General features: G+C 38.4%; 1 protein-coding gene across 1 annotated transcript in view; it reads right to left on the bottom strand.

Moving 5' to 3' along the window:
- ANO3 (anoctamin 3) overlaps positions 1–19,581 on the bottom strand; it is a 201,991-nt gene that overhangs the window by 113,743 nt on the left and 68,667 nt on the right. The gene's annotated exons all lie outside the window — the stretch shown is intronic.

The following is a 19,581-nucleotide window of genomic DNA, read 5'->3' as shown; positions in this document are numbered from 1 at the left end:
AAACACTACTAATACTATTCAGGTGGTATCCTTATTTACTGTAACTTTAATAAAATCAGCCTTATTGATCACAAGATTCTCCTGATAGTCTTCAAAGAGTGGGGGCTTTACCGGTATATTGCCCAAGATCACCGAAGAGCCAGGACTTAAATCCAATTTTGACTCCAGCTCCATGTTCTTAGCTGTTATATATGTTGGCCTTCTTTCTGCATATTTTCCATCAAACTACTTAAAGATTGTATCAACTCTCTATTCCATTTTCCCCATAAAGGCATATTTGAGATTAAAAAAATTTCCTAGCAGTTCGAGAGCTATCTGATAATTTCTACTTAAGTCAAGCAACAGAATTTCACCAACTCATACAGAAGCCCTCCCTTATCGCCTCTTATCCCTCATGCCCTGGACATATCCCTTCCCCAAGGTAATCACAATCCTATGGTTATGGCACTCTTTTATTACTTTTCTTAATTTTATCACCAAAAAACATATCACTTAAACACTTTATTTAGTTCTGTCTGCTATAAAACTTTATGTAAATGCAAATTATACAATGAATATTTTGTGTCTGGGCTGCCTTTATTCAATATTATGAGCATAAAATCCATTCCTAATTTTCATATATTTATAGTTTCATATATTTATAGTTCACACTTTCACTATTATAAGATTATATGAACACAACAAAACTTATTTATGCTTTCTACTAATTGTGGATATTTAGGCTGTTCCCAGTCTTGGCTATTACAAATAAATCCACAATAAATATTTATTAATATATCTTGCAATACACATGTGCATCCATTTCTACTAAATCTGTAAACTAGGAGCAAAATTGCTAATTCACAGGAAATGCTTACTTTCCACTTTGTTAGATAATGCCAAACACTCTAAGTCAACTTAAGTATCTACCAGTAACACTGGGTTTCCCCTGCTCCATAACTTTTTCAGTCTTTAAAAAATATATAAATTATGTTTAGTCATTTTGTGGCATGGTGCTTAGTCATAATTTGCTGGAATTTAATTTGTGCCTCCATAATTACTGATGCCATTTCTAATGATTTGTTTTTCTATTCTGGGTGAGCCCTTTGACAGTAATATGTATTCACATTTCAAATGTTTGTGGCTGAACGTTACACAATTAGATGATGTTTTGAATTATTCAGAAATTATTAATTTTAATGCAGTCAGATTTATTGTTAAGTGTTTTTCCATAGTTTATGTTTTTGTTTCTTTCAAAAAAACTTTTCTCTATTCCTAAATCATGAAAAATTTCTCCTCCATTATCTTCCAGAAGATTTATCATTTGTCTTTGGCATTTAGATTCAAAGTCTACTGGAATTGATTTTGTTGCATAAGGCGTGTGGTAGAGGTCACATTTTATTTATTATTTCTATGTGCTTATCCAATTGTTTCAGCACCTGTCCCAAAAGATTTTTCTCCCATTGCTGCAATCTTTCTTTGTCCTAAATGTAACTTCTATATATGAAAATATTGAATATTACAAAAATATTTCCCATAAAAATGTATTTGTGGAATATGTATAGTTCATTGACTGACTCTTTGATTGTTGAGATTCTATTGGCTATTACAAATAAAACGCTAATAAACATTAACCTGTATATTTTGCAGTACACATGTACATACATTTCTATCAGTTATGTACTTAAGGAGAAAAAATTGCTGATATATTATTATATATATACTTGATTCAATAGTCATAACTATAGCTAGTGTTTATCAAAGGTTTTCTATATGCTAAGCATTTAGCCAAGCAATTTTATATATCAACTAATTTAATGTTTATAAGAACCTGGTATGTGAGCTCTATCATTAGCCCAGCGGCCTATACAAGACAATTGTTCCCAAGGCCAGCCAGCCAATCAGAGGTGGAGTGTGGAGTAGAATGCAGGGAGTCTGCTTTGCAGCAGCTGCTCTTAAGCATTGTGTTCTGCAGTCCTGCATTCAATCAGAGGCTTTTACTATTTTCATTTTACTATCTTCTCCCCTGATTCTTGCTCTGTATTACATGTGTATATTTCATAACTGTGACATGCTACTGACTAAAAGTCATTACTGACTATAGAATCAATCATTTTATAATTAACAAGGTATTGATTTCATTTTCTCCCAGAGACAACATGTGATATCTTGGCAACGAGTTCTCCATAAAGCGTTCTGCTTACTATTCAGCAGGCGATGGATGACACACTGACTTTGAAAAAGAAAAAAATGTTTTCAGATTCACAAACTAGTACATCACCAAAGGAACCCAAACAGTGCCTTGTCATAGAGTCACAGAAGGCCCAGCAGGATAACAGCACACACGGGGCTTAGGGCACAGAAGAGCGGCATTGCTGATTGATGTTCTTCGGCACAAGGTGGGCCACAAGCAGAATTCCTAAATCTGCCATGAAGCTTTTTCACTGGTAGTGGGCTACCAGCAACTTGTCCCATCTGGGATTTGCACAGGGATTTGTTCCTCTCCCTTTAACTTGACACCAGAGGATGTGCAAGCTGAGTAGCTGTGTAACCCCCAGGTGAAGGGGGTTCTGAAGAAGCAGGGCTGCACCTCTTCTTTCACTGCTTATGTTTTGGGGGATGTGGGGGAGGAAACGAATCACTGCTCCCTCCCTTGACCTGGAGGCAGGTGCTTGCTTGTGGATTCTGCAGCTCCACCAGCCCACAGGATATGTAATTGATGGGACAACACTGTTTGCATCAAGTGGCAGCTTCAAAATAGCATATATGTTGAAACGAAGCAGTAACAGCACCGCAGACATTCCAGACTCAAGCCAATCTTGATCTCCATCTCATTCTTGAGTTTCACTCTCTCAGGAAGAAGACTTTTTTTATTGTCTAAAGTTTTACATATGTCTTCTTTTTCCCCAATTGACCACACCTCCCCACCCCAGCCATCCCCACCCAGGCAAGCCCCTACCACCCCAGTGTCTGTGCCCATTGGTTATGCTAATATGCATGCATACAAGTCCTTTGGTTGCTCTCTAAACCGTCCCCCCCCTGCCCCGCCATTTGTCTCTGGATCTATTCTTGTTCATCAAATTATGTTGATCATTATATCTCACATATGAGTGAGATCATGTGATATTTATCTTTCTCCAACTGGCTTATTTCGCTTAGCATAATGCTCTCCAGTTCCATCCAGTTGCAAATGGTAAAAGTTCCTTCCTTTTTATAGAAGCATAGTATTCTGTTGTGTAGATGTGCCAAAGTTTTTTAATCCACTCATCTGCTGATGGGCACTTAGGCTGTTTCCAAATCTTAGCTATTGTAAATTGTGCTGCAATGAACATAGGAGTGCATATATCCTTTCTGATTAGTGTTTCTGGTTTCTTCAGAAGAAGACTTTTAGAAGAGAGACACTTGGGAATGAGTAGTACGTTATCAAACAGTGTTTGATAACTTCACAGCATTTAAAGCCTCATAGTTTATTTTTAAATCATATTAACATTTTAAGCACTTTAAAAATGATTGTGCTGCTAAGTGAAAGAAGCCAGTCTGAATACCAGAGGGCAGAGATCATTTAGGTCATCTTACAGTCTGTCACAGTAAGGTTTATGAATTAATTAAAATTAAAGAACTCATTTAAAATATTAAAAGGTTAGCTCAGCTGTTTAGAGCATTATATGGATATGCCAAGGTTGTGGGTTTGATCTCTGGTCCAGGCACATACAAAAAGTAACCAATTAACGTATATATAAATGGAACAACAAATCATTGTCTCTCTGTTTCTCTCTAAAATCAATAAGTAAAAAATTAAAATAAATGAATTTTTTAAGTTTGATTAAAAAGAAAGAAATCTTGGGAAAAGCTATATGAGGGAATGAAAGCTATGGTCTCATTCATCAAACTCCTCAACAGAACTACTGGGGGATAACTTCACAGTATGGAAAAATGTCATAACAGAAGAAAGAAAAAAGAAAAAAAGAAGAAAATGAAGGGGTCTGGGTTTTACTCCTGATTCTGTCCCTGCTGAAATGTACTTAGGCAACTGGCATTTCTTCCTGTTGCTCAATTCCTCTACCATGAAATAAAGTGTGGGTGTTATAAGTAAAGGCCTTTGTAGCTCTGGCATTCCATGATGCTCTTCTTCTCCTGAAATGTTTCTCCAAGGGGCTGTTTTCTCAGATCTCTCACCTCTTTCCAGTGACTCTGGCTAGGGTTTTTATTTCTGTAAAGAATGATGCTCACATAAATGTCTGGCAGCTGAACTCACTCTGACGTGATCCAAAGGTCTTCTCAGGGAAACCGGTAAGTGACATTTGAGATCTGTTTTACTTCTACCTGAGTAAGCACCTTTAACATCATGAGGGAGAAAACAGGAGTCTAGGGCTTCTCTTATTGCAAAATAAAAAGCAGTCTCGGAGCTAATTCAATGTCATCAAATTTCACAAATCAATTGGAATATGAAGCACATACTTCAGAATGTGGTGCTCTCTTTTTTTGACCACTGAAAGAAAGTCTGAAGGGGAAAATGGGAAGATATAAAATCCTCCTAGTAAAATTTAGCACCAAGTTGGAGGGTCAGGGCATAGGAAACAAAAGCAGGGCTGTGATTCCAGCAATTTGTCAAACAACATTTCAGCACTCTCCTGCAATGAAAGCTGAGAAGTGATGGATCAAATAAAACATACATATGTTGAAATTCTTAGAGAAATTAGCAGGGAGGTATGTAAAACTGGTTTCCAGGCATGAAAGAGGAGGAAAAAACCATAAAACATGCAGGCATGTTCATAGTGTGGCTGCTCTGCACAGGATCTAATATTCAATAACAAAAAAATAGGAGTGAACATAAACATTTATAAATTTAAAAATAAAACATACATAAGTAATAAGCTAAAGAAATAAAATTCAATGAGAACTAGAAAATATTAAAAGCTAAGTTACAGTCTCTTTATTAAAGTATGCTGATCCAGATGTACTAGATATCCACATAAAAACATTGGTTTGACTCCTTTAGGTTTTATTCAAACACCAATTCTAGGCTAGAAATATACCTACAAATTTATGGTAAATTGACTTTCAATAAGAGAACTAAGGAAATTCAAAAGGAAAAATGGTCTTTTCAACAAAATGATAGGAAGCTGTATATCCATGTGCTAAAGAAATTGGACCCCTATTTAAACCACATACAAAAATTTAATCAAAATGGATCTTAGACCTAAATGTAATAGAACAAAATTAAACTAAAACATCTTAAGTAAATACCTGGGATCCTGGGATAGGTAATGATTTCAAAACACCAAAAGCACAAATAACAAACAAACAAACAAATATCCAAAACAGATAATTAGGACTACATAAAAATTAAACATGTTTGTGCTGTAAAAATACCATCCATACAGTGAAATGGCAAAGTACAGAATGGAAAAAATACTCAAAAACCATATATCTGATAAGGGACTATCACAATATACAAATATTAAAAAACACAAAAAGCTATTTTAAATAAGTAAAGGATTGAATAAAGATTTCTCCAAAAAAATATAAAAGTGTCCAACAAGCACATTAAAGTTTCTCAACATAATGGAAAATCATTAGGGGAATGCAAGTCAAAACCAAAGTGAGATACCACTTCTCACCCATTATGATGGTTATAACCAAGAAGACAAAATTAAACCAGCATTGGCAAGGATGTAGAAAATTGGAAGCCTCATATGCTACTAGTCATGATGTAATATGGTGCAGAAGCTTTGGAAAATAGTTTGGCGATTACTAATAATGTTAAATATAGAGTTACCACATCATTAATTTAACTTCAACATATATAAAGAAAATAACTGACAGTATTCATTGCTAACCATAAAACTTGAAAGTGATGTCAGCGTGATGGCCACATAGAAGTTTCCAGTGTATATATCCAGGAGAGATGAAAACACACAGCCACATAAAAACTTGTACATGAAAATTCATAATGGCAGTCTTCATAATGTAAGAAAGAGGAAACAATGCAATGTCTAACCTATGAACACATAAATAAAATTAGGTGTATCTGTGCAATAGAATATTATTTGGCATTAACAAGGAATTAAATATTCATTCATACTGCAACATAGATGAGCTTTGTAAATATACTAAATGATGGAAGCTAATCACTAAAGACCTTATATGATTCATTTATATGAAGTTCAATAGTAGGTAAATATATAGAGAAGGAATATAAATTAATTTTATCTCAGAGATGGAGGAGGGGTAGGTGGAATATAAATTAACTATGGGTACAGGAAATTTCTAATGGGTACAGGATTTCTCTTTGGGGAGACAAAATGTTTTTAAGTTAATTTTATGGTGATGGTTGCATAATCTTATGAATACACTAAAAACACTGACTTGTATATATGGGTGGTGGATTGTATGATAAGTGAATTTTATCTCAATAAACCTCTAAATATCAATAACATAAATGATCAATTGTGAAATGCACAAAATATTGCTTTTAGAAGCTAACATAGTAACTCAGTAGCTGAGTAGATCTTAAGTAGAACACAAAAATAAAAAGATGGATAAATTTGCCTATAATACTTGTAAAAACATCTGTTTATCACAGGAAGAGTCATTATTATAAATATCACATTCATCCTATAAAGCTGTTATAATTTAAATTAAATCTCAACAGTTTTATGGGTATGTTTGCAATTTAACATGCTAATGTTAATATTTACATGGAAGATGAAGTGTGAAAGGTGTTTGAGAAAATAAACTTTGTACAGACTTTGAAAAAAATTGGTAACACTGCTTGAGTACCATATTAATAACTTGTAACATCGGTGTAATTACTGGTGACATCAACGCATGAATGTCATACTCTCTTTTACAGAGCTCTCAAATCAAAACAAATGCTTAGGAAAAAGGGGCACTTGGTGATAAACGTGTTTAGAAAGCTAATGTAAAATATTGGTAATCTCACACATCCAATGACTATATTCCTAAAAAGTAAAGCAGTTATTCAGATCAATCTTTTCCAAGAACAAGGGACATTATGCAAAGCAAATTATCAAAGAATCACAAGATAGTGAGGAATTACTAGGTCAAGTCCAGGGCACAGTAGAAATCAGAAATGGGAAGTAAACTGCACACCTGAGCACTTAGGTAGGTTTTACCCCAAGGACATGTGCACATCCTACAAATGGGGGCTTTTCTAGAAGCTCTTTTCTGGGGGCTGGGAGCCAGGAATCTGAGGGGTGAGTGAGCCAAACAGCCCCGTCTGCCCAAGGTATTTTTAGGATAACTCAGTAGTAAGTATACTTGATATATTAAGATAGTCACTTTCTTTGGCTCGAGATTCAATAACAGATGAATGAATGTAGATACCTAAAAAGAGGAGGCAGTTCAAGACAGAAAGGTCAAATTCTACAAGGGCAGGTTAAATTCATTGGCATTTCCACAAATTCAAATGAAATTGTCAAGTCAGAAATATAGGACATGGAAAACATGTCTCTGAAACACGGGAATGGCCCAGAAAGTTACTCTGATCAAAGGCTATGGTTTCACTTAAATATTTATCTTGAAATGGCAGACCTTCATGATTAGAATATCAAAGTTTCTGGCAATAAATAGTTTCTTAGTTTCATCATCAGTGTCCTTGACCATGTGAGGAAATTAAGATAATTCACCTATGCTCCAAGATAAATTATTTTAACCTCTTAGGTGTTTATCACTAATCACACACTCGAGGAAAGCAGAGAATAAAGTCTCCCGTAACCTTCACACCAAGATGGATTTGATCTGATGAGAACTGTATTGGCTTCTGCAGTAAAGATGAGCCGTAGGCTGTGTTCCTTACATTTGCAGAAAATTTTCATGACACAGCAGTCCTATGTTCCTCTTTCTTTTTCCCTAAAAGCCCTATCAATAAGGTAAGAAACTCTTGAGATCAAGCAAGAGGAAGACAGATTATCAAACAATGATTTTTTGCTACAATCATAAAACAGAGGAGCTCATCACATTGGCTATGAATAACCTACTCATCATAAAAATGTCTCAGGTCATGTTGGAAACTTGGGAAAGTTGGCCTTGGAACTGTACACTACAATATCAATGTCTGTTTTACCAGAAGCTTAGTTCATTCCAGTACCAGAATTACTCTTGTTGTTAAAAGTTAGACATTTCATAAAGTGATAGAGAGAAAGATGAATTCCATGAGGTCTCCATAGGTACCATTTGAGATCATGGCCCTGGCTATTTGTACTTGTATAGGCTTCTTTCTTGTATTATTTAATTTTCTAAACTGTAAGAGGATGGGTCGAGACAAAACCAGCAGTTTTTAATTCTGCTTTGGAACTAGAAAATATTCTGAGAAAAAAAACCCCACATACACACATATTCCTGTAACTATGCATACAATTTCAGAGAGTTTGTGGGTCCCCTGGAGCTCATGTGGGAGCCCTGGAGAGCTTTCTGGGCACCAGGCTAAGAACTGGATCAGACAGGCTCAGAACCCTCCCAGTCTGAGAACACCTGCCTCTAACCCAGCTCCCCTCGCCAGCCTTAGGAGGAAGGAGTCGAATCTCTTACAGCAAACTCTCTAAACACTTTGGAGCCCGCGTGGCTAAATAAACAGTGTATCAATTTAAATGTATATGAAAACGGGGCATAAGTGAAGGTAGCCAACATTTCCTTTTCACCTACCAGTCATTCCTTTTTGGAGACTGTGAACAACCAGCACACAAGGCCTCATGTTTGAAACCGAGTTAAGTAGAGGCATTTGTATTTAATGTTGTGGAGACAGCATGACTTGCAGGTGGGGTACCAGAGTTGACGACCCACTTCTACTTCTTATCTCATGTTACTGTGCATAAATACATCTTTATTTATAAAATAATAATAATAGGCCTATTTACTTCCCTCAAAAATTGTGAAGGTGGTGGCTGATGTGTATAACATAAGCAGCATGAATCTCATGAGACTTCTGAAGCTCTGGACAAATGACAACTGTCACCTGGAAAGTGATTAGACAAGGTACCGTATACCATGGTTTCTCAAACTTTAACATATCTGTATATGTCGCCATAGCCACAGATCACGTATTTAATATCTTTTCTTTAGAGTGCACCCTTCCTTTAAAAACCAGCCTTTGCCAAAATAATGTTAACCTAGAAAGAACCTTTTAGTGTGTTTGTTATGTTTTTCTAATATACATTCAAATAAAGTCATGTTTACTAAAGATTGTTTCAATTGTTACTGTGTAGCTTAAAAAACTATTTTGAAAACTATGCTTTGGCAAACAAGCCATTAAACCTTAGCGTAAATTAAACCTAACCTGGGTCTATCTTCCCTGTCCAGGTGAAAGACTTGAGACAGGTGGAAAGGGAATGCCCTAAAGAGACCAGATGGACATGCCTTGGGAATTTGATGTTCAACCAGTGAGTTACAGTCCCTGAGGGCTGTGAGCAAGGAAGGAAGAGGCCAGGAGGCCAGGACAGAAGTAGCTCTTTAATATCCTGCTGTGAAGAAGCACCATGGTGTAGGAATAAAGAATGCATGGGTGTTTGCACTGAACGATTGTTGTGACTGATTTCTTGGAGGCTCTGGAAGCCAAACAATTGTAACTCACCACCGAGTCCTTGCAAATCACCTTGGGATGTGCAGGGCCGTGGCAATCACGTTAAGTACTGATGAACTAGGAGCACACAGCATTAGAGAGGATTCTTGGTAACAGTGTGCAACAAATACTTAGATAATGCTATTTTTCCATTAAGTGCCTCCCCTCCTGTCTGCCTTTTTTGACCCAGTATCACTTTAAGACCCCATCAAACATAGATGACAGGTTCCAACGTCCAAGTTCATCGAGTAGTCATTTCTCTAACCTTGTCCCTGCCCCAGAATCCCTTTCCTTTTTTATAAATGACTGCTTTATGTTCAATAATGAAAAACATTTTATTTTAGTGTCAAAAATGCCAGTAGCCTCTGCTAAACTCCCAAGATCTCATGTCAAGAGGAGATATCTCTTGAAGACAGTATCCTGAACACTTTCTTGTTACCAAAGGAAGAGCAGCTTACCTCAGAAGGACTAAGATGAAAATTTACATGTATAAACACACAAACATTTTGAGCACTCTGGCAAGCATTTATAGTTTTGAAAATATTGCTTGCCAATGCAGTGACACCACACACACACACAAAAAAAAAACACCCACAAGAACCCATAAACATAATTCTAGATAATGTCAGTCCAGAGGCCTCTATTTTGGAATCCTAAAAAACATTCTTTTCTAATCACTTAATCCCTATTGTGATTTTTTGGATAAATTTTCTAAATAACATTTACTTTATTGATGCATACATGTTTTTTAAAACATATTAAATATGTTTTTAGAAAATACACAGAATAAATACAAATGGAGTTTTATATGCATATATAAATTTTCCTTATATACAGATATAAAAACATCTGAAGTCAGATAATTTCTCAGTAGAAAGTTTTCCTAGACACACATATAAAATATCTATATCCAGCTTCTAAGTGCCCGGGCTGCTGCACATACATGTTCTAGTCCAGACTGTGCTTTTGTTTATGCTCCTCCTCCAATTGTCCAATCCCTTCCTCTGTTCTTAATAATGGCATTTTTTCAACTCGTTTTTTTTTTTTTTGTACTTTTCCCAACTCTGCTTTTGTTTTCCCAATAATGCATGATCAATACAAAATGAAGAGTGCAAGTATGTCTAGAGAAAACATCTCAGACGTAATTGCTATTATAAGTTCAAAATTCTTTCTCTCATTTTCTTCTCTCCCCAAAATATATAAATATATGTGTATATGCGTATATATTGTATTATGTTTAAAATTCAGTATAGAATGCAGACACACATGGCATTATCCTATCTAATAAAAGAGAAACATGGTAATTGGCGTACGACCGCTACCCTTTCCATTGGCTAATCTGGGCAATATGCAAATTAACTGCCAGCCAAGATGGCGGCCGGCAGCCAGGCAGCTTAAACTGAACATGAGGCTTGCTTGCTTCAGTGACGGAGGAAACCAACATTCCCCGCCTGCCTTGCCGGCCTCTGAGCCTGCAGTTTAAGAAACATTGTAACATATAGAAGCTAAACAAAACCCCAGAAACCAGCTTTCAGCTGGCTGGGATCTCAGAGCTGGAGTTGATAGAGTTTCGATTATAGAACCAAAACAAACCAGATACCTGCTTTCATGAGCGGAGGCCTAAGAGCTGGAGCCTCAGAGCTAAAGGTGGCCCAGAATAAAAAAAGAAAAAAAGGAGCGGTTGGGAGCTTCAGTCCCAGCCTGAAAACAGCCCTCAGCCCCTCACCCAGACTGACCAGGCACCCCAGTGGGGACCCCCACCCTGAAGGGTGTGTGACCAGCTGTAAACAGCCATCATCCCCTCACCCAGGCTGGCCAGGCACCCCAGTGGGGACCCCCACCCTGATCCAGGACACCCTTCAGGGCAAACCAGCCAGCCCCACCCATGCGCCAGGCCTCTATTCTATATAGTAAAAGGGTAATATGCCTCCCAGCACCGGGATCAGCGGAGCTGCGAGGCCTCCCGGCACAGGGATCAGTGTGACAGGGGGCAGTGCCCAAACCCCCTGATCGCCCTGCGGCTGTGTGTGACAGGGGGTGGGGCCACAACCTCCCTATTGGCCCTGCTCTGTTCGTGACAGGGGAAGGCGCCCCAACCCCCTGATCAGCCCTGCGGTTCTATGTGTGACAGGGTGCGGCGCTCCAACCCCCACTCCCCCCAACGGGCCCTGCTCTGTGTGTGACGGGGTAGAGCCATAACCTCCCCATCGGCCCTGCCGAGTGTGAGAGTGGCGGCGCCCCAACCCCCTGATCAGCCCTGCTCTGTTCCTGACAGGCGAAGGTGCCCCAACCCCCTGATCGCCCCTGCTCTGTGCCTGATGGGGGGGAGCTCCCCAACCCCCTGATCGCCCTGCGGCTCTGTGTGTGACAGGGTGCAGCACCCCAACACCCCCACCCCATCGGCCCTGCTCTGTGCATGACATGGGGGAGCTCCCCAACCCCCTGATGGGCCCTGCTCTGTGTGTGACAGGAGGCAGCGCTCCAACCCCCTGATCGGTCCTGCTCTGTGCGTGACAGGGGTTGGCGCCGCAACCTCCCCATCGACCCTGCCTTGAGTGTGACAGGGGGCAGTGTCCCAACCCCCCAATCGGCCATACCCTGAGCATGACTGAGGGTGGCATCACAACCTCCCGATCGCCCTGCTCTGTGCATGACAGGGGGCGGCGCCCCAACTCCCCAATCGGCCCTGCTCTGAGCCTGACCAGGGGGGCTGCACCTAGGGATTAGGCCTGCCCTCTGCCACCCGGGAGCAGGCCTAAGCCAGCAGGTCGTTATCTCCCGAGGGGTCCCAGACTGCGAGAGGGCACAGGCTGGGCTGAGGGACCCCCCTCCCCCCCGAGTGCAAAAATTTTTGTGCACCAGGCCTCTAGTATATATATAAAACTATATATATATATATACTAGAGGCTTGGTGAATGAAATTTGTGCATGGGTAGGGTCTCTAGGTCTGGCTGGCAATCAGGGCCAATTGGGGCCTTCTGGTTGCTGGCTTGGCTTTCCTTCTGGCTGCCAGCTAGGGCCTCCCTTACCCAGAATATATATATATATATATTCTTTTCTTATATAACTGTATGATAGAAGTATCTGCATTAATCAGGATTCCTTCAGCTCAAAATGATAGAAATCTAATGCAAGTCAATTATAACTTCCCCCAACCCTCAAAGGCTTCTTCTGTTCATACAGGAAATATTATTCAGCTTTCTACCTCTAAAAAGTCCAGAAATAGAGCTAGATAGCTCCCAGAACAGCAGGTTTTAGAAATCATTCAAATATAGCTGTCAGAACTCTCATTATCTCAAGTATTAAATCTCTACCTCTTAATTCTGTTTTTGTTTGTTTTTCTGTTTGCCTCATTGCTTCCTTCTAAAAATAATGTTTTCCTTGTATCTGGGGAAGGAATATCTTTCCCCATTGTTCAGAAGAAGATCCACGAGTGGAATTCAGCTTAGACACCTTGTCCAAAACCATATCTGTCATTATAGATGGAGAGTTCTATTTGCTATTTTTGGGTAGGGAAAGATGGTCAGTTCCACTTGAACTCCAAAGAAACTTTTCCTGGGTAAAACAACAGGAAAAGCTCACTATACATCTCTACATTAATACACAAAGTCTTATCTTATCTCATTTAAGTTAGGCAGATAACAAAGGCTGTTCTAAGTGAGAGTGAGGAGTTATTTTTATCTTGTTTATGTGCAAGAAATACAGGAGATCAAGGATACATGATATTGGGCTTTCTTAGACTTTTACTTGCTTTTTAGGGAAGGGTGTCTGAGGTTTGATAGTCTCAGCAGCTCAGGTGGAGTAGATCCGCTGGGTCAGGGTAGCCCAAAACCAGGGTTGGAAGTTGTATATTCCAATACTTGATATATTTTTTGTGGTGCCATTGGCCCACTAGAGGATTAGTGGTGCAGGTGGGCTATGTCCTTATTGCACTCTGAAATAGCTGAACACCTTTCTTTTTCTTTTTTTAAAAATTTTCATTAATTTCAGAGAGGAAGGAAGAGGGAGAGAGAGATAGAATCATCAATGATGAGAGAAAGTCAATGATTGGCTGTCTCATGCACCCCCACTAGGGTTCGAGCCCACAACCGGGATGTGCCCTGACTGGGAATCGAACTGTGACCTCCTGGTTCATAGACGCCTAAACACTGAGCAACCACAGCCAGGCTGAACCCCTTTTCTTTTTATGATCATGTCATCATGTATTTACCTTCTACTAAAGGATATTTAGACTTGTTTGGCTAAATTATTCTTTGCTGTAATTCATAACAATGCAATGGATATCATGTTCATACATCTATGTTAAGCTCTCTGGTTTTATGGATACAAATTTCTTGAAGTAAAATTACTAAAAAATTATTCCTTTTTAAACACAAGCTTAAATGCCTTAACTCTTGAAGGCCACACTCATAACTCTATTCCACCTAAAATTGCAATGTTTCCCTAAGATTCTCTTTCATGTTTACTCATTTAACAAGTTCACCGTGTGTTCCTATTATGAGTCAGACTTTGTGCAAGGTGCTAATGTAATTACAAAGAAAAATAATCCATGGTCATCATCCTTTAAGAGAGTAATTTAGTCGGGTAGAACGATAGGAGGACAAGTAATTACAATTTGGTGTGATTTGTGCCATCAGAGGGTTGAGTGCAGGTGTTTTGAAAGCAAAGATATATTGACTGTCCGGAGAAAGAAGTCTTCATTCAGAAGTGTTATGTCCTCATCAACAAATGGTGATGGAACTGGAAATCCAAATGCAAAAAAAATAAATCTAGACACAGACTTTATAAATTTCACAAAAATACAAAATGGATCACCACCTAAATGTAAAATGTAAAACTATAAAACTCCTATAAAATAACATAGGAGAAAACATAGATGACCTTGGATATGGTGATATCTTTTAAGATATAATACTAAAGATATGCTCCATGAAAGAAATAATTCCTGAGCTGGACTTCATTAAAATTCTACTCTGTGAATCCAACTCAATATCAAGAGAATTAGAAACTAACCACAAACTGGGGGGAATATTTGCAAAATACACATCTTCTAGAGGACTGTTATTCAATATATAGAAAGAACTCTTAAAACTCAGATATAAAAAAACAAAACAACAACCTGATTAAAAATTGGGTTAAAGGCCTTAGCAGACACTTCACTAAAGAAGACATATGACAAATAAACATATGAAAAGATGCTCCACCATATGTCATCAGGGAAATATAAATTAAAATAATGATATTTATTAGAATGGCCCAAATCTAGAATACTAACATCACCAAATGCTGGTGAGGATGTGGAGCAGCAGAGACTCTCACACATTACTGGTGGGGAAAAAAAAAATAAAGGTACAGCCATTTTGTAAGACAGTTCTGGGGTTTCTTAAAAACTACACATTTTCTGACCATATGATCAACAGTTGTGATTCTTGGTGTTTACCCAAAGGAGTGAAAACGCTATGTCAATACAAAAACCTGCACAAGATGTTTACAGCAGCTTTATTCATAACTGCCAAACTGAAGCAACCAAGATGCCCTTTAGCATGTGAACGAATAAACTGTGGTACATCCCAGACAGTGGAATATTATTCAGCACTAAAAACAAATGAGTAATTAGGCCTTGTAAAAACATGGAGAAACTTTAAATGGTTATTACTAATTGAAAGAAGCCAATCTGGAAGGCTACATACTTCACGATTCCAATTGTATGACATTCTGGAAAAGGCAAAACTACAGAGAGTAAGAACACTAATATGAAAATCAGTGACCACTGAAAGGGGTGGAGGGAATAAGAGATAAATAGGCAGAGCATAAAGGATTTTTATGACAGTAAAATTCTCTGTATGATACTATAAAGATTGGTATATGTTATTATACATTTGTTCAAACCCATAGAATGTAAAACAACATGACTGAACTCTAAAATAAATCATAGACTTTGGGTGTAAATTCATCCTTGGTATATATATAAAAAAGTACCATTCTGGTAAGTGATGTTCATAATGGGGGAGGGTGTGCATGTGTGAAGGTAGGAGGTATATGGAAAATCTTGGTGCCTCCTTCTTAATTTTATTGTAATCCTAAAATTGCTCGAAAAATAGTCTTTAAAAAAGTGATATGTGATTTCTGAAAAAATGAATAGAAGGAGGGGGTGTGTGATCATTCCTAAGTAGAGGAACACTACAAGCAAAGGCAGGGGCCATGGAAAAGGGAGAGTGTATTCAAGATCTATTAGGTTTGGTTGTGATAGGAGTAATTGGTACCTGGAAGGGCTGTCAGATAACTTAAAGGTAATTTTTAACATTTGAGACCCATTGCTCTTATGTCCCTATTGCTTATGCTCATCAATAAACTGCAAACTTTTTTGAGGACAGGAACAATATTTTATTCATTTTGCATCTACTACCAGGGGTCCTCAAACTACGGCCCGTGGGCCACATGCAAATACAAATATTGTATTTGTTCCCATATTGTGTTTTTACTTCAAAATAAGATATGTGCAGTGTGCATAGGAATTTGTTCATAGTTTTTTTTTAAACTATAGTCCAGCCCTCCAACGGTCTGAGGGTCAGTGAACTGGCCCCCTGTTTAAAAAGTTTGAGGACCCCTTATATACTTTGTATAGTGCCTGAAATGCATATGTAAGCACACACATACACACACAAATTCACACACAAGCGAATGGCATTCAAATTGTGGTTGTCTTCTCAAAGTCACAGTTTTTTCTTTTCAATGAAATATTTCAATTTAGGAATTTTATAATAATCTACATTTTTCTTAACTATAATAATAAAAGGGAAATATGCTAATTAGACCAGGCTTCTTCAGGACATCCATCCAGACAAATCCACAGCGGCTGGGAGGGCCAAGGTGTGCGGGAGAGGCAGGGCAGCATGGGAGAGGAGGCGGCACCGCTGCTGCTGCCACCACTGCCCCGTTTACAGAGACTGCACTGGAGAGGTGGTGGTGGTGTGGGAGAGGCTGATCCACTGCCATGGCCCCTTCCACAGAGGCAGCGGGAGAGGGGGCTGCATGGTCCTAGTCCCAGTGCTGCCCCTTCCGCAGAGGCAGCCACATAGGCAGTAGCACCACACCTCCGCAAAGGCTGGACAGGGTGCGATCTGCTGGGCCTCAACCTCCCATAGCCCCTGCCCCAGCTGACCTGGCCCCAGATCGCCCCCACCCACCCGTGGCCGGGGGCCAGGGCTGGCAGTCATGGTGGCTGGCAGTGGCAGTAGTAGCGGGGTGATGGAGGCAGCACCTTCCCATAATCGCCTGGTCACCTCTAGTCAGTAAGACATGGCCTGAGGGCTCCCTGACTGTGAGAGGGAGCAGGCCAGGCTGAGGGGACACCCCCCCCCCCAGTGCACAAATTTTTGTGCACTGGGCCTCTAGTTGCATATAAAAGGGAATAAAAATCACCTATAAAACTACCACTATAATTGCTCTCTCTCTCTCTCTCCTTCTCTCTGTCTCTCACGCACACACACACACACACACACACACACACACACTTATAACTGCTATTTTCTTTATTTTTCCACTTCCTTAACATGCCATGTTCCCATATCATTTTAATCAACCCCACTGTTACTTTTAAATAACTGCTACCTCTGTGGTTAGATAGCCAAGTGATTTCCACATTTTGATGTTGGAAACTGATGTATCCAACTCAACTGCACTATTCCTGGCTAAACCACCATCATTTTTTCAGCTGAACTGCTATAAAGCCATCCATCTTCTACCACTGGTCCTGCACTCTCATGTACAGAGTTATCTTATAAAAACAAAAACCTATTCAAAATCCTTTAAACTTAGAATAAAATGCAAACTCCCCACCATAGTCCCCCTGCGACATTGTGCTTGCTTACCTCTCTCCTCTCATTTCGGACATCCTGGTGGTGAGTCTCTATGTGCTTGCCACACAGGCCACACATCAGTTTCTCAAATACACCAAGTGCTTTCCACCGCAGGGCTCTCAAAGGACAAATGCCATGCCTGGAATGCCTCTTTCTCCCACTCCTCCCTCAGCTGACTTCTCATTTTTCAGAGGCCGCTTCCTTGATCACCCTGACTAGCCTCCTCTTCCACTACTTAATGACACATTTATTGACAACTGGCAAATAAAAGATTTATGTGTTGGTTTACTGGTTTATTTTATGCCTCCTCCACTGGACTATGAGCAGTGTAAGAGTAGGTACTTGGCCTGTTTTATTCATCAGTACATGTTGAGACCGAGTATAGATTTTGTCACATGGGAATCTCTCAAAATGCAGAGTACAATGGAGACATTAAGGGGCATTTTAAGGCAGTGATTCTCAAATGTGGCACCAGCACCAGCAGTATGAAGCCTCAACATCATGTGAGAATTTGTTAGAGATAGACCTGGAGAGTATTTTGCTAAGTGAAATAAGCCCTACAGATGATTCTGACATTCACAGTTGACAACCACTGTTGTAAAGTATCTGTTTGAAACCAATCCATACCTACTTTAAAAGTTGCCATAGCATAAATTTCTTAGAATGTGAGATCTGAAACTTAAATATCACTGAAATTAATCTACCATGACAAAAATTGGTTCAAAAATAAGTTTTCAAATATTTTAATCTCATACTTTGTGATAGTTCTGATTTTAAGTTTGCTTTTAACATTCTAAAACATACATATTTCTTATAAACATTCAGAATAATTTTATAGCACATATTTTCTCTGAAGAGAGTCCTCAAATGTAAAGTTACTTTCATACTTATGGCTGGGTATTAATTCAGCTAAAATCAGGTAGAACTACGAAAAATGGTATTTTTGTCTCAAGAAGGTTCAAACACTGAATGGATCTGGATGACTTACCAGTCACTTTGCCTTTGATGTGAATTTTTCTCAAACTGATTTTCGTTGTTTTATTTAAGGGGAATCATTCATTTTGCATATTTGGAATATCGCATGGAAAGAGATAGTTCACTGGGCAAAACTATCAACAGGATTGCAAAGAAGATAGAAAATTCATTGAAGACTTCAGACTGGATCCAAAACACCCGAGCTACCTGACCTACATAACTGGATCAAGTGTGACTATGGATACCATCTAATAAAACATATATGCATGGAAAGAATAAAAATTCTCTTACAACATTAAATGGGAACTAAAGAGAGAGAATATATATTGATTGAATTTCTGTAATGTAACAAGCATTGTACTAAGTACTGTATTTTAAACTTATATTGTTCTCTCTACTATCATTTTTATTTACTCCAATGCAAAGGTTTTCTGGTTTGCCTAATGAAAACTAAAGCCAAGCCTTTCTAAATAGAACCATCTATGGTGGGGCATACACTGGTTTCCTGTTGGGTTCTCACTGAACTAAACATTTTTTTAAAAAATATATGAGCTTTACAAATCCTCTTAGTGGAAGTAACTTATAGAGAATAAATATGAGTATATCTTCCCTGCTCACTGATTTTTCTGTTTTAAGTAATATATAAGAAACATTTTAAATACTTATTTTTAAGAGAAAAGGACACATTTCCATACCAGTGATTATCCATATCTAACTTTGAATACATGATTCAAAGGGAAGCAGTTGACATTTTTAAACAAAGAAATAAAAATAAAGTTTTCAGAATAGGACAAAGTTAATTTTCTTATCACCTTTAAAACCATGAGAAAATAAAGATGGCATGTTGAAAACCTTTTGTCTCTGGCTTAAGTCAGTTAATTTCATAGTTGTATTACTTGTTTATTTTAACATTTAATGATATGAGATATACTTTAAGTTCAGATTTTTTTCTCAGGTTTTATACTTTGACTGAAATTTTTTTACTAAAATATCTTGCATAAAATAATTTCTTAAGAACATTTAAAAAATAAGTACTTTCACAAGCAATTCCATTACATATATATTTGAATCAACAACTAATTTTAGAGTAGAATTTGTGAATAACTATTTCAATGAAACTAATATTCAAATGAATCTAAAAACAGTCAAAACTGGATAGGCAGCATTTGTTTTACATGCAAGACAAAC

This window comes from Myotis daubentonii, chromosome 9 (assembly GCF_963259705.1).
Source record: "Myotis daubentonii chromosome 9, mMyoDau2.1, whole genome shotgun sequence".
In the NCBI taxonomy this organism is placed as follows: Eukaryota; Metazoa; Chordata; class Mammalia; order Chiroptera; family Vespertilionidae; genus Myotis; species Myotis daubentonii.
Note: the sequence above shows the minus strand (reverse complement) of the source record. Positions and strands in the feature narration are given on the sequence as shown.